The sequence below is a fragment of the Lutjanus erythropterus genome, chromosome 6, assembly GCF_056507025.1.
Source record: "Lutjanus erythropterus isolate fLutEry1 chromosome 6, fLutEry1.hap2, whole genome shotgun sequence".
NCBI lineage: Eukaryota > Metazoa > Chordata > Actinopteri > Lutjaniformes > Lutjanidae > Lutjanus > Lutjanus erythropterus.
This window is the reverse complement of record NC_139322.1, coordinates 26,823,144-26,840,415: the sequence shown is the minus strand read 5'-3', so window position 1 is coordinate 26,840,415 and position 17,272 is coordinate 26,823,144. Positions and strand designations below refer to the sequence as shown.

Below are 17,272 nucleotides of genomic sequence, written 5' to 3'. Positions count from 1 at the left end.
GTGTGTGTGTGAGTGTGTGTGTGTGATTGAATGTATTCACCCATTAGACTTTGTAGCTGTGATGCACTCACTCAGCTGTATGCATCACTAACAGCTAACAGTCCCCCGCTGCTAGCAGGCTTTTAGACTGAGAGAGGCTTTACAGTTCTGCATTTTAATAGAGAACTTTGAATGGAGTGACGGGGGATGGGTGAGAGAAGGGGAGGGGAGGGAGCCAAAAGAAAGAGGCATCAAAATATTTTCTGAGGAAAATGAAGTAATGACAAAATACCCACCCGGAGCGTGCAAGAGCAGAGGGGGTTTCTGGGAAGGACTGCCTTGGCAAGGGTAAGGCTAATGTGTCAAAAGAAAGTCTGTAGGCACACTGAGCGCTGTCATGTCTAGGAGTGTGGGCCATTCAAAGGAAGGAGGAAAAGGTCCAAAAAGCAGTATTGAATGTCTTAATTACTTTCTGCTTCAGTGCCAGAAAACATACCCCTGAAAAGGTTCAATTATAAGATATCAAGGCAAATCAGCTGCCCTTATGGTGGCTGCTTGCTCATCTCTCAATGGGGCTGGGTTAAGCAATTATCGCTTGATACTGTCTACTTATTCTCAAAGGAGACCTGGAGGGGCATCGATGTAATGCACCGTTTCAAACTGAGATACATTTTCGTGTCCTTACAGCGAGTGGTCAGGCAAACTAATCCTTGAAAGGAAAAATAAGCGGGGGAAAAGGAGTAATACAGAGAGAGGATGATAATTTATCCATGACAGAATAACAACGGAAAACTGACTGGCTCATGTCAACCGAGTCAATCAAGTGGCATCTCAATGAAATAGAATGCACTGATTCACATTTATTCTCTGGGCTGAAAGAAAATCTGATTGAAAGGAAAGTAAGAAAATCAGTAGGTTCCGCTGAATCCCTGAAGGCCTAAGAATAAAATATTTAACTCACTAAGCCCACACAGAACATAACACCTGAAAACATCTGCCAAGGTAGAGGGAGTTAGCGACCCAGAAGACTTAGCACCGCTGCCGACTAGGAAAAAGCTATCACAATTCCAGATTCTGACAACGGCAAAGTTAAAAAGGCATATTTTGTCATAAATAAAACATAGGGAGTGCAGCATTTCGGCAAACTCCCCCAACGAACGGTCCCAAGAGAGGGATGGGATGCTGTTTGTGAACTCAAGCTTTGCACAGTAAAGGGGGCTATAGCACTGCGTCACCGCGACTCGCAAACTACATTCCCACATCCAGCCCTATTCAGCAAGGACTAGTCCTCTTTAAAAATTCATTAATTTACAGCAAAAATAGATTAAAGCGCCCAACTGCACCAACCTAAAAAGTTTGGCTTGTGAATAGCATTAATAATGGAAGCGAGCATCCAAAACCTAGAGGCCCTGGCTCGGAGGCATGGCTTAGGTTTTGTTGCGCTTTATAATGGAGAGTAATTTACATTTTTTAGAAGTATTACAGCTTTTTGATGCTTGTTTATAATTACATTGTTTTACATGCAAATTGGCTAACAATTGTTACTCATTAAAACATAACCACTAGAGTACAACAACAATCTCGGCTTGTGTAAGAAACAGGATTTACATGAAGTTCACAATGGAAGCTTTGCACTGAACTCTCGTCGCTGGCAGCACCGCCGCTGCAGAGTTCAATCCAAATGACAGCCCTTTAAAAGTGATCATCCCCTATCTCATCTTTTACATCTTCCTCTATCAAATCATAGCAAAGCTGTACTAACAGAATCAAAGAGGATTTTGACTAGATAAAAGGATTTGCTGCATTTGAATTCAAATTATGTGTACTTTCCTGAGGACAAGACAAAAATCACAATGACTGGGAGCACTCATGGAACTTAAAGGTGCTTAAAACAAGAGAAAGCCGGCTCTAATGTGTTGTCAAATTTCTCCCGCTTGATGACAGGGATGCGCCTGAATCCAAATCTATTATTTGGGAAAGCACAAATCAGAGCTGCAATGATTAATCAATTAATTACCCATTATTTAGAGAAATACTTCCTTTACTTCTTTATGACAGTAAACTGAACATTTGAGTTGTGGACAAAAAAAAAAGAAGAAAAGAAATTTAAGGATGTCACCTTGGGTTCTGGGAAACACTGATCAACATTTTTCACCATTTTCTGACATTTACAGACCAAACAACTAATTGATTAATTAAGAAAATAATAGATTAACAAACAAAGAAAATATTGTTAGATGCAGCTCTTGCAATACCAATGCAATGGAAACAGACAAATCTTCTGTCTGAGGTTGCTCATTGTTATTTGAAAAAAGTCAGTCCATGATTTCCTTAGCATAGTTAAAAAAGGTTGCATCTACTTTAATCAGTCACTGATTCAATGAACCAAGATTATTCCCTTTAACTGAAGGATATTTGATATATTTTACTGTGTGGTTTGATCCCCATGCAATACAGAATATTTTGATTTATTAAACATTTTTTTCAGTTTTCAGATTTTTCAGCATCCCCAGGTTAAAGGGGAGGTGGTGGTGCGTGTTGAACCCGATCCAATATTATTGTACCACTATCAGCTCTACAGGTCTATATCTGTACTGTAATACACTGTATATTGTCCAGTGCTGAAAACATGTTTTTAAATAGATCATAATGCAAGTTGTTTTTATTTTTTAGCTTTATAGCCACCACTTTATGTATATTTGATCATTTCATTAATTTGATTCAGGCTTAATACATGAATATATTTTGCTCCATTTGTGTTTTTTATTTATAGTTATTTTTAATAATGAAAAAATATCAATGAAAGTTTACTGTGTCAGTGCCCTGATGTCATTTTGGACAATAATTTTTAGTGTTAAACTGTACAATATCCAGCCTCCATTACATATCCTTGTCACAAGTGTTTACCACTTTTGAGGAATAAATTGCAAAAGAATTGTATATATTTTTCATTTTGGTGGTTGAATACCAGAATTTCTAACTTCGTACAATGTTAGTATAATAACAACAATCTATGCCTCTTTCATTGCCACAACAAAAAAGTCAAATAAAGTTCTCGGTAGTCAAAATATTCTAATAATTCTAATTTGTTTGTTTTTTAAATTAACAACTGCACACAGTACTGGTACAGAAAAAGTTCCAGCACTGTGTCATTTTGCAGCATGCCACATTTCAGGCAGGAAAATAAAGACTGATACTGAAACTTAAATCATCTGTTTGATAGCTTTGGTACTATGGATGCTATTAAATGTTAGCACTAAACTGTTTTTAAACATGTCGTATTGAAAAAGTATCATTAATACAGATACAAACAATGATGTCTCTGTGTACCTCTATTATAGAGGAGCTGACTGTGGTACAGTTTATAGGCAAATCAACATCTGAGCAACAGCTGATTTTATATTCTGTTATCATTGCGGGGTCATGGTAATTACCTCTAATATCAGGTCATTTCAATGATCACTTTGTCTTAATGATGATTTAAACAGCCTATTATTGATATGACCTGAGGTAATTAAAATGACCTGTTGACCTCATAACATTGTAGTGGCCTGATAATTACAAAGGCAGATTAGAGGGCTTCTAGCTGAAGCAAATGAGACCTCTTCCTTGCCTCTTTTAAAAGCTACTGCCAAGCAATCTTCGAGCAAGGCAGTTCACCCACAGCTTCTCGAGCGAAGTGTTCATGATGAAGAGGAGAAGACAGCTCGCAGGCATCACTCCGTACAACTGAAAAGAGTGGGTGTTGGTGTTTGTTAAAAGAATAATCTTACATAGTAAGTTTTTCTTTAAGTAAACAGATCTTTCCAAGGTTAAATACAAATTCTCTATAATGGCAGTGGTATGAAAAGGTGAGCCTATCTTTTCTAAAGGATCAACACTGTGGATAACAGACAAACATTTTCCACACAGCATATCAAAAAAAAGACTTCTGAATGATACACAGTACCATTAATCATGATGGGTTTTTCAATAAAAAAAAAATCTGTGGATACTGCAAAGACACCAGAATTGTGTATTGACTGTCCATGTACTTGAACACAGATGTACATTTTTCATAAATGTAAAAATGTATTTTAGTAAGTAAATAAAAAAAAACTGTGTATTTTATTTACAAAAAATAGCTTCTGAACAAAACATATTTTTTAATTATAATTTCGGAGAAGTTCAGTATCTTATCTCCATCTTGTTTTACTTGGGTTTCAAATATTCTTGGCAGTCACTGGGGAGAAAGACTGGTTGTCCGACAGTACTTATGAAGTGACACAAAAAGAAGACAAGTCATAATGAATATGTAGAGGGCAAACTGTCACTGATGGAACAGAGTTAAAAGGATAGTTCACCCAAAAATGAAACTTTAGTCTACTCATCCTCATGCCGATTGAAGGTCGGGTTTAGTTTTTTAGTCCACAAAATACTGCTGGAGTTTCACAGGAAAACAGTGTTGCAGAATCTCACAAACAATGGAAGTGGAATGGAAGTATATGGTGACGAGTTTTCAAACATTAAAAAACAACCAAAACAAACAAACAAACAAACAAACAAAAAAAACATAAAATGCCTCTTTACTGGAGCCATGTTCACATGTTCAGTTCAGACAGCGTGTGTGTGCATGTGAACACGGCTCCAAGCTAAAGCTCTACAGTGAAGATTTAGGCTAAAAAATGGCGTAAATGATGTCTTTCAAGTCAACTTGGCGTGTCAGGGCTTTAGGAGACTTGGATTACACCAGATGAACAGTATGGAGGCATTTTGTTTGTTTGCTTTTTGGCAGTGTTGCACAGACTAAAAAACCAAACCCAACCTTCAATCAGCATGAGGGTAAGTAGATAATGACTAAATTTTCATTTTTTGGTGAACTATCCCTTTTAAAATGTACCTTATTTATGAATTTTATATTTTATTTATGAATCTCATTTATTATTTAATAATTTTCTTTAGTACTTAGTACTTAATTTTACATCACTGGCAGCCTAAACTATTTTTATTAACAAGGTTTCCTGTGGTAAATATGTCACTGCACATCTGCCACTGCATGGTACAGCTCAACTCAACTTTATTCGCATTTGTTACTTCTACTTCATTTTCCACTGCAGATAGTACCTCCTCAGTGTAAGTGGAGCTGATCTTCATACATATGCCTGCTGTAGCCTCCTCACACTGCTGCTTTGAAATGACGAGAGTAAGTGGTGTTGTGAAACACTGCTGTTTTCTTTGATAAATGGAGCATCTAAGTTGTAACCTTTAATAAATATTGTTTGCGGTTAATATTATTGTCACTCTGCTGATTTTGTGTTGTTTTGACTGCTAATATTAGTTTTGTAGAGATTTTCATTTCAAGTTCATTAAACTCCATTCCTAGCATGTCAGGCCACCTTGTAACAAATGTAACTCATGTAAGCCTGTGGAGATATTTTTGTGGTGTAAATCCTGCTATTTTGTACATATATTTTGTCCATCACTAGCTAAGGCTGTAATGTTTAAGTTATGCAGTATTGTTGTGTTGGTTAAGGGGTTATAAAGAAAAGTACTCCTGCAATGGTGAGGGTCCAGATGTGCAGTGACCATCCTGCAGACACTGTATCTGTGGTTTATATTGTCCTCCTGCAGACAGAGGAATAACATGGCCGAAATCGATCCTTTGGGGCTTTCTCATCCATGTCCAACTAACATCCGTTAACATCGGTGCCACAACCCTTTGGATCTTCAGACCAGCTCGATGCTGGTCACCATGGATGCTGTGCAGCCATCCTGAAACTCATCTAAGAAAGTAGAAATAGATACCTGTGCGTGGACAAGCAGAGATTATGAGCCATTTAATGGTCAAGGCTGTTTGCTGAGCAGCTTGTGGCAAACACTGGAGTCAAAGATATATGTCAAGTCCTTCTAACCAGAACACCTTCAGTCATCCATTGGTCACAGGAAGGGTTTCAAGAGACAAGAAAACCAAGGCAAAGTGGTTTCAATATGTTGTTCTTGACTCACTCAAGAATGAAGCCCTGAAAGGAGTTCACAACAATGTGGGACATCAGGCTCATTTCAGCCTCAGCTTAACAACACAGAGGTTTTTCTGGTCGAACCTTGACAGAGAACATCTTATGTCACTGTCAGAGATGCAAGACAGTCAAACCTGAAACGAAAGTTCCCCTGGGGGACATTACGCCCACTAGGCCACTAAAGCTGGTCTGCTTTGACTTTTGGTTGGAGAAGGAAAAGTTGGAAAAGTTGATTGTCTTAGTGATGACACACCATTTTGCAAAGGTGGCTCAGGCATTGCACTGCAATGCCATGTAGGTGGCAAGACCTCTGGGACCTGTACTTTTGTGTCTTTGGATTATCAGAAATGATCAAGGAGCTAACTGAGAGTCGGCTAATACATGAGCTCCCTCTGGTCTCACACCACTTCCAAGCAAACTTATTTACAACTAATGTAATTTCCTTAAATTAGCATGATTACTATATAGTTGGGGGACAGTCTTCATCCCACACCTCGTCCTTTTCGGTGATATTTTTATAAAAATGGAGACTCATTGTCCATGTTGACTGCTGACTGGAGGGAAATCAAGCACATCAGTAGGGCTACAACTAATGATTATTTTCATTATTAATTAATCTGATGATTATTTTCTCAATTGATCGAATAGTTGTTCGGTCAATAAAATGTCAGAAAATGGTGAAAAACGTTGATCAGTGTTTGTCGAAGCCCAAGATTACACCCTCACATGTCTTGTTTTGCACATAAGAAAAAGAGATTCTGTTTACTGTCATAAAAAAGTAAAGAAACCACAAAACATTCCCATCTAACAAGCTGGAAATAATGAATTCTGACTTTTTTCTTAAAAAAGATACTCAAACTAATTAATTGATTACCAAAATATTTAATTAATTTAATAATCGATTAACTGTTGCAGCTCTAGATTTCAACATCAATTCTGACCAAAGAAAAGAAGTTACAGTTTTTGGGCTTTTTGCCTTTCACTGATAGTGACAGCTGAAGAGTAGACAGGAAAGGGAGTAGAGGGAGGGTGACACACAAGGGCCACAGGTGGGAGTCAAACTGGTGGCTGCCCCAGAAGACCAACAGCCCAGCACATGAACCACACACCCACCAACCGAGCCACAGGGGCGCCGCATAAGCCCAAAACTTTGAAAAAAACTAGAACCAGGAAAAGCATTTTTTCAAACAAGCGCCAGGTTGCTTAGTCTGTTGCAGAGCTGGTTAGGACATCTTCATCTGGTGAAAAATTCAAAACAATCTGATGTTTGCTAGTTTGCTCCTCCAGTTAGGAAGTGGTGTCAGGCATCAAGAAATCACTCACAACCCCCTAACATCCAATGGGAGTGTGGAGCGATAAAATCACCCTGCCGCACGCTCACCTTTAACTATGAGGTAGGGACCGGCCCCTTGACTCTGAAAGGACAACCATAGAATGGATTACACATTTGTCTGTACCAAGTGTATCACAAGCGGATTTTAGTGACACAACAAGTGTGACCTCTGCACCTCAGGACATCTCAGCCATACCTGAAGACCAGATGACAGATCTGACAACGATACTGCTGCTGATGTTCCTGCACATGTGAAATAGTCAGACGCTGTCCTTAACACCATGACAGACGACGCACGACACACTCGGGCCACTGTTTATCAGACCTCACACACACACACACTGTGGACATGACCGTGTCCAGGCAGGATGTTCAGTCCAGTGTCAGCTCAGTGTTTAAGTTGTTTGCAAGTCACAGTTCCAGGCTTTTGCTGATTTAATCCTAAATTAAATAACCTGCACCTTTGGGCCCAATAATGTTATGTAAAGGTGATTTTTTCCCCATTTTCTTCTCTTTCATGGGCCTGTACTACACAGTATCTTGGAGTTTTGTATGTTTTGGTGTACAAGACACTCTATTGCCAGAAGTTGGGTTAGGATATAAATGCTGCTCTTATACTTATTTGTTAGTTTGTGATGATGCCTCAGGTGCATATTGTGTAGCTGTAGCTCAAATTCAATGATGATGGGTGTAATAGAGTTCAAAATTATTTACTAATTTTATTTTGTTTTTAAGGATTTTTTTTTAATTTATTGTTTGTATTTGATATTTTTTGTATTTGTGAATTTCAGCTCATTGAGGACCCTTAGCTATTTTTATTTACTGGAGTTTGCTGTGGTAATTCTGCCACTGCCTTTCTCCCTTCATGTAGCCCTCCTGCTGAGTTTCCATAGCCTCACAGCGCTGCTTTGATGATAGAGCTGCAACGATTAGTCATTTACTCGATTAGTCAAAAGAAAATTAGTTGTGTCAGTCATTTTTCAAGCAAAAATAGCAAACATTTTCTGGTTACAGCTTCTTAAATGTAAGCATTTTTTGCTTTTCTTTGTCATTTATGACTTTGGGTTTTGGAGTATTGATTTGACAAAAGAAGCAATGTCACGATATCACTTGTGAGCATTTTTTGTCACAACGTTGTGACATTTGACAGACTCAACAATTATTTAATTAATTGTGAAAATAATCAGCAGATAGAAACAAATCATTTAAGTTGTAACCTCTAACGCATATAGTTTACAGTAATATTACGTTGCTTGGCTGTTCTGAATGCTGGACAGTCTAGTTTGGTAGATGCTTCCATTTCAACCTTAAACTTTCCAAAGCACCATTCTTGGTGCCAGGCCACATTGACACGCAACCTCTTTTCCATTTCCTTGTGTAAATTCTTTTATTTTGTACATATAGGTCCAGATGTGTATGCATGTTATATGTTTTCGTGCAGGTATGTCCTCAGTGGTAATTGTAATTATGCAAGTAATGATAGACTCTATCAAGTCCAGTTTCCTATGACAACCCTTGCTACGAATTCCATTATTGATTCTGCTTATCATTCCAGTATCGATTTCCTTGTTAACTCCTGATCAGTAGGTCTACATGTTGTCAGCTTTAATGCAACAGTTTTATTGTGTCTGAGAACAGAAGAATCAGAGTAGAAAAAAGGCTCTCCGCCATGACTCCTGCTTCTTCCAGCAGTATGGGTGCCTGGGTTTGACGTCATTGTTTTGCAATGCCCAACTGTCTGAAAAATATGCCGGCATGGATTTTTTTTTTTTTTAAATTGATTCAAGAAAAAATTTTGCTTCCCAGTCGATTCTAAAAGCTGGCAGGTAATATTTAATAATTTTCTAACACTGGGAACACACTGTGCAACCATTGGCGGATACACTGTAATATCACACAGTTTTGTAGTGTTGTTGTGTTGCTTGAGTCATTCTAAAGAAAAGCCGCTTTTGCACTGATGAGGGTCCAGATGTGCAGTGACCATCCTGGAAACAAAATATATGTGTGTGTGTATGAGTGTTTTATATTGTCTTCCTGAAGAAAGAGGAATAAATGGTGAAAAATCGTCCCTCTTAATCTTTCTCATCTTCCTCCGCTAAACATCCGTTACTCTGGCATATGGAGTTCATCTTTATCAAAGAAACTGAAACACACGTAGTGTATCCACAAATAGCCCTTAATTCAACTTTCAAAAAGTCATTACTACACTCGCTTCTTAGCATTGCATTTGCTGACATTGACGATAATTACGACGACCTTTCCGATGATAAAACACAAATCAGTAAAACATTATGAGGGTTCCTTCTCTTCACGTTTCATGCGATTCTGCATAACGTTTTAATGAGGCATTTAGGGGTCTATGAGTGATCTACTGAGAAAGTCTACAATAGCAATCAGCAGTGAGTGTGGCAGCTGTTCAGCAATTAAAAAGCCAAATTACCCTCAATCAACACCATTTACAAGCGCAAGTAAATCTCAGAGCAAATAATGATGAGAGAAATCTGTTCAGACAGCTCTCATCTTGATAGGAATTAGAGGCGCATCCAAATCAGGAGCAGGGTACTCTCTCAAACGCTTTCTCAGTCTGTCGCCCACAAACACACACACACACACACTCTCTCGCACACACACACATACACGCGCGCACACACACACACACACACACCCTTGTCTGTGGGTTTTTGAGAGATGAAATTGTATAGTATTGGCTGGTTCTCCAAGCTGCAGCATGATTAAAGATAATGACTCCTGTATATGACTACAGTATAAGACGGTCACTGTTCATAGTAAGGTAATGGTTTCTTCATGGAAAGACACCACACTGGTACATTTGAGGCAAGCCTATGGAACAGAAATACATACCAAAGAGCATAACTGCACCATCAACAAACTCGGCTTACTGGAAAACAGCAAATAAATGTGACCTGCACGCATTGTTGAAAAAACAGGCACTCTGTATTAACATTCAACAACAATGTTAACTCTAGTTTGTATAGTGTAAATGTGAGTCCTACAACCATATACTAGGGGTGTAAATCATAAGTGTCACCACAGTATGACACACATGTAAAACGCAAGGCCCGTGGGCCACATGTGACCCACGATACAGTTATATAGGGCCCACGAGATAATTTATTGTGTCTATTATTAATGGCCCATTGGAAAATAGCACTCCCACCACTCATACTATAAATCCCACAATGCACTGCAACAGCTACCATGCAAGTCAAGACCTGTGCACCAACCTCTCCACCCACTGCATTAATGACACACTAATTAGTGGTCAGCGGATGAATGCATCAGTCAGCGCTTTTACAGTGACAGTTAAGCTAGCCCCCAAAACAAACGGCCAAATGAAAAGTGGACTTTGAAAACAGGTGGGTACCTGTTTGTCGACATCATAGGTAAACCTGTGTGCCTTATTTGTGGAGCTAATGTGGCCATAATTAAAGAAAATAAGATGAGACGGCACTATGAGACATAACATCAGGACATGTACAAAAGCCTGGACACACAGCAGAAGCTACAGAAGAGTTTAAAAAGAGTCTGGTGTCACAGCAGGCTGTGTTCACAAAAGCAAAATCACAAAGTGAAGCTGCCGTAAAAGCTGGATTTATAGTGCCAGAAGAAGTAGCCAAATCACCCAAATCAGCCCAGCCACTTACAGAGGGAGACTTTGTGAAGTGCTGAATGATTAAAGTGTGTGACGTCTTGTGTCCAGACAAAAAGCAAACATTTTCAAATGTAAGCCTCAGCAGAAATACTGTTGTTGATTGGATATGTGAGCTTAATATGTGAGCTTAAATATTCTGAGCTGAAATATTCTCATTTTGCTTTATGTTGTTGAAGAAAAAAATATTTTAAATTTCATTCATCTTAACGAGAAAAAAGTTGTTGCAGTCTGACTGTTCAAATTCATATTTCTGAATAAAACATAGCCAGTTTTAGACTGTTCAATGAATGTTAATCCTGTTTGGCCCGCGACTTAAGACTGTGTTTTAAATTTTGGCTCCTTCTTTGATTGAGTTTTACACCCCTGCAATATGATATCATACTGATTTTTATGGGCAACAATCTGATATTTCATGGCATCACAAAGTCTGCAATGATACAATTTGATTCAATTCAGGGGTCTGTGATCAATATGAGGCTGCTACCTCTTTCTTTCCTGCTGTTGGCCATGACAAAAAAAGCCCCACCTAAATAACTGTAAATAATTGTAACCGATTAAGTGCAGAAAATTTTACTTTAAATTGACCCCACTAACACACATAAAACAGAGCTCAACAACATTTCACAAAAGTAATAACTGTCAAAGGTCAGAGACTTGAGAATTTCAAAAAAAAGGTATGTCTTAAAGATGATTACATGGATCAGTGTCTTTACTTTGCATCAATGATATTGGTTCATTGATCATTGATGTGATATATTGATCCAGATGAACGGATTGTTACACCCCTACTTTATACCGGGGGCTCCCAAACTTTTTCATGCTAATGACCCCCAAAATAGATCACGCACATTAGACAGAGGATGCCCAATTTGAGCGGATTTTGTCTCCCTTCTGAGTGATGTGTTGTATTTGTAGGTTTGAAGGTAATGAAGTCATTATGGTCAATCAATGATTAAACTAAAACCACTATAAATTACTGTTAAAAAAACAACTGTTTCTCCTCCTGTTGTTCCAACTTCCAAAAAATTATGAAAATGATAAAAGTTAAAATATTCTATTCCCCCTTTTGCTGGGGGCCCTACAACCAACTCCAGATCCCCTGTTGTTCGTCCCCAGACTCAAGTTTAAAAAACGCTGCTATATACCGTGTATCCTTTATCAACTGTCCTAAACTAGACACAGCAAGCCATGGAAAATTATACATCCTTTAAACAGTGCGCTGACTGACAACTGTGAGACGATGCATACAGGCAATATTACATGCATGCAAACATGCATACACAAAAAAAAATACATGCACACATGCACAAGACAACAAGAATAATTAGTCATGAACACCTATGACTCCATGCCATTTTAATGACATGTTGGCATGTATTCACACACCGATATAACCTAGATAGAAAATATTTCAGGCTGTGAAACAAAGTTAGTTAAATCTATGGAATCATTTGAAGCTAATTATTTCAAACCACCTGACTTATCTCCCCTTCTGTTGCAACTTTTTCTCACAACAATCGCATTAACTGTAACACTGATTCCCAACCTGGGGGTCTCAACCCCCACTAGGTGTTGCCAAGGCTTCATGGGGGGTAAAAAGGTCTTCTTGATTTAAAAGGGAAATTTTGAATTAGCTCTATTTGATGTGGGGTTGTATGAGGTACTAAGAAAATGTATTTTAGCCACTTAAAAAACTCCATTTCTGTTTAAGTGTAGACTATATGTAGAATATTTTCACAGCTTTGCCTTGCTGTTACACATCCTTGTCTGATGGGAAACCACTGTTATATAAGCCAAATATCACTCTCTTCAAACCAACCAGACTCCATGGGTGAAACCAGACCATTAAACAACCAGAAGTCTCATTAAAGGGTTTAAGAAAACTTTTTTTTATTTACAGCGGGCTTGTAGCTCAGTATTTTATTCAGAAAACTAAATTATTTTTTATTTTTAATGTTCAGATTATGATTTAAGACATAAATCTCATAGGATAAGGGCTCACTGAACACCTGAACAATATTCACAGAGCCTTTTTTCTCTGCATAAAAGCCTTGCCCTGCATGAGAAAGAGTACAAGGCTAAAACAACCACAGAGCTATTATAACAGTAAGAAGAAACACTAAATTTATTACATTTAGAAATTAAAAAAATACAATTGCATATATAAAAAGTTGCAAAAATATCAGGAAAACCCATATCTGATGCAATATTCACAAGAAATAATGTGCTCAAAATTCACCCAAATCGCTCGTTTTCACAAACTTGCAGCAGTCATTAACTCACAGTTTGGGTTAATTGCACACTTTTATTAGTTTTCTGTATTCTTATTGTCATTCACTGAATATAATATGAAATAGCCATATAATATGTCACTTAGTCGGAGGTCGGTCAGTTTACTCAATGATATGAATGACAGAAAAAGGGGGTCCCTTAAGCAAAAACGCTGGGAACCACAGAACTATAACAAAAATGTCTTTTAAACTTGAAATTAGATTGAGACACATCAGTGTGGACCTCAGTCAGTCCTGCTTGTCCATGTAATGCTGCTCGGTCGGGCTATGAGCTCCCACTGTTATCACTTGAAAAGTGTTTTCAGCTGTGCAGGACACTGTCTCCTCTTCGTGTACATTTGCGCGACCAGTACGATTCACCACTTTGTTAATTGTTTTTTTATTAAACACCACTTTCTTTTTAGCCTGATACCCAAAGCCTCAATATCTGAATGGTAGCAGGTTGAAACTTAACATAAGTTGACTTTACGTGACGGACACTAAGGATAAAGACAAATGCTCCATGTCTGCGTACACGCATATTGTGACAGGCAGTGAACTTGTCATAGCCTGACATTAAGTCAAACCGGTGGCTTTTACCAACACTTCTCTCCTAATAAATCATTATTTATCACAAGCCCTCATGACTGACATGCACAAATTCTTCTGCACAGACTACTCACCGTCGTCGGTGGATGTGAACCGGCTTTATTTTTTCTCTACTCTGCTCCAGAAGAAGCTCCAGACGGCTGTTCTGCACTTGAAAAATTCCCCTCGAAGACAAAAGCTCCAGCGGTGTCTCGGTGCTGTCAGCCGGGCTGCGTGCACGGAGCTCTGCAGGCGGCAAACTGACCGCTGCTGTGGTCACTCGACAGTCATGACAGACAGGCGGACTCACTCGACCCGCTATTCGCATTTGCGCTCAGCAACACGAAGATCCCGGGTCTCTGTGCTCTGCTCGGCTGCTACACCACCGGAACTACTTCCAACGCCAGCCGGAGCACGTTGAAGATGAATTCATGCACCACAATGGGAAAAATGAAATCACATCCATTTAACTAGTTCCCAATCTCAATATTAATGAGATTCTACCCGGACATCACATGGGCCTACCCTAATCATGTCCAGAAAAATGCTCATCACCCAATCATAATTATAATAATAATAATAATAATAATAATAATAATAATAATGATAATGGTTGTGGCAATGCCAAAAACTCCTACTACCATAATATCACAAAAAGAATTTACACAAATATAAATCATTAAAAAAAAGAAAAAAAAAAAGAAAATGAAATTATCACTCTCTTCAAAATTGTGAACTCATCATTTTAAAAAATGTGAAGGGTCCAAAATTAATATTTTGTTTATCTCTGTGCAAGACCGGTGACGTTTGGTTCTTGGGCAACCACCACAATGGGCATGTTCAATCTGAAAGTGGTGCGCACTGTTTTGTTAAAACTTCACAGATTTAGAGACACGTTTCCTCAAAATAGTGCACAACTGTGTGTAACAGGTTTTGAGGTGTGTTTTCTCTCATTTGCTGGGTGTGTCACAGGTGTTACACAATCAGCAGCAATGTGTATATAAACACTGCATGCAGACGACAGGGAGTTCAACACACCACTGTTTCCATTTCAATAAACATTTTTCGTTATGTCAGGGCTGAACAAAGTCCTGGTAACCATTCAAATAGAAAAGAATGGAATGAAAGGAGGTGGGGGAGTGGGACCTCTAGTGGCTAAATGTTATGAACAGCACCTTTAATGTGCTTCTATTTTGTTCTTTAGTAAAAGAAAAGAAAAGAAAAGAAGCCAGCCATGATCTAAGCATGTGCAAAAAACTGGCATAAAGTGTTTTTTTTATGAATGTTTCATTGTGTATGCATTGTTTTTACAATGCAGCAGTCAGTGGCAGTCCCTTTATAAAATAAGATAAAAAAAAATAATTAAACATGTAATATCACAGTAAATATTATCACAGTCTGGAAGGGTATCAAAACACTTTTTAATTGCGATATTGTACAGTTCAAGATATTGTTACATCCCTTAAAGCAATGTTAAGTTATGTTTAAGAATTTGTTAAGTGATTATATCTAATCATCACCTGATGGACCCTATCATTAATTAACATGGCAATGATTTTGACAGTTTTGCTGAGGACAAAAAACTATAGAAAACATCATCTAGGTGATATACAAAAACACAATTACAATTATTGTAGGCGTTAAGTAATTATATTTCTACACTGCTCCAAGTGCAACAAAATTCGATGCAAAGTAGTGGCATTTAGTGCCCCCTAGTATCATAGGACAAACCAACAATTTGGAGACTCTGATATGTAGTGTCATTTGTAAGGTGAGGTATTCTTCACTTAGGCTGCATGCCTGGTATTTGTTGATTACATGTAGGGAGCAGTGGTGGACAGTAATGAAGTACATTTACTTACTTAGTACTGTACTTAAGTACATTTCGTTGAGTATCTGTACTTTACTTGAGTATTTGTTTTTTTTGTTTTGTTTTGTTTTGTTTTGTTTTTTTTGGAAACTTACGACTTTCACTCCATTACAGTCCAAAGACAAATATTGTACTTTTGACTCCACTACATTTCACACACAGCTTTGAAGTCAGTTGTTGCTGTTTTTTCTTTTCTAAAATGCAATTGGTCACATGCTGTGTTCCTCACAGAAGGAAGCCAATCACAGTAGCTCCTCTCAAATGGGACTGATGTAAAAGTGGAAATACGTCATCCAGGAGCACTCTGTAACAAAAACAAGCAAGCTCTCCCTCTTTCATTCAAACAAAAAGCGATAATGGTGTCGGAAGGAGAAAGACAAGATTAAATCTCAAGATGTTATTATAATTATTCATTATTCCAGGTAGCTTTTAAAGTTGGATTGTTTTTATCGGGGTGAAAAATACAGCATAATTCATGTATATATATACTGCCTCTGAAGCCAGAAAGACATCTCAGTTATTTAACAGACTTGGAGAACTCCTTACAGTTGGCTTCAATCTAATTTTATGCAGTGATTTTAATACAGTTACATCAGAAAATGACAATAGCTGTCCTTTTTGTTTTTGATTGCATTTCTATGCTGAAGTTTTTATAGGTGTTTCTATAGGCTACAAGCAAGTCAGTGTATCATTAGGTGGTTTCAGAGAGTTACAAGATTCTGTAAATGCACCATGAAAACAATACAGCATGTATTGATATTAGAAAATGTACTTTGTAATTTTGTACTTTTGAATACTTAAGTATTTTTAAAAACGTGTACTTTTGAATATATTTTGATAATATTTTGAGTAATATTTGACCAGGAGTATCTATACTTTGACTCAAGTACTGGGGTTGAGTACTTTGTCCACCACTGGTAGGGAGAAGCTTGATGTGAAGGACAGTGGACCCACCTGGACAGAACATCAGTCAGACCTTGTTGAAGCTGAGGAAGCCAGAGTGCAATCGTTTGTTTGGCTTTTTCCCTCATAAGTTAACACTGAACTGGCTGAAGGATGTGTATTTAAGTGTTTAGTTTCACATTAGACTGCTGTTTGGTGTTGGTGTTTCAGTTATTTGGACTGAGCATAGCTTTCCTACACTTTGCAAATGATTTCCCAAAAAACCCTTCAGACATAGAAAAATGTGAACCACAATACAAAAACTGCAACAAAATTGTTGTATGTTTTTTGAGTAAAATATTGGTTGCAAATACAAATTCTGAGTGACATTTGTGTCTCAAAGTTATGGACAGATTTCGCCCCCTGAATTGAATATCATCCACCAAATATGACTACGTGCAGTGGCGGACTCAGACTGTCTGAGAGTTAGGGGTGAAAGAAATAAAAAAGGGCACCAGCTCTATGTGGTGGGGCAACAGCTTGCAGAAAGTCATGATGCATTTATCGTGAAATAGTTCCAATCTCTTGTAGATCATTTGTTAAAGTGGATAAAACTACTACACCTCTGTAGTAAAAACACACAGGGAACTATCAACTATTGAACAATTTAGAGGAACACAG

General features: G+C 38.0%; 1 protein-coding gene across 2 annotated transcripts in view; it reads right to left on the bottom strand.

The window, feature by feature from the left end:
* The window catches only part of LOC146325422 (forkhead box protein J3-like), an 87,714-nt gene extending 73,495 nt beyond the window's left edge, over nucleotides 1-14,219 (bottom strand). For both annotated transcript variants that reach the window (XM_084721443.1, XM_084721445.1), the window contains exon 1: nucleotides 13,935-14,219. The gene's annotated coding sequence lies outside the window, so the exon portion shown is untranslated. The remainder of the gene's footprint in view (nucleotides 1-13,934) is intronic.
* Nucleotides 14,220-17,272: the final 3,053 nt, after the last annotated feature.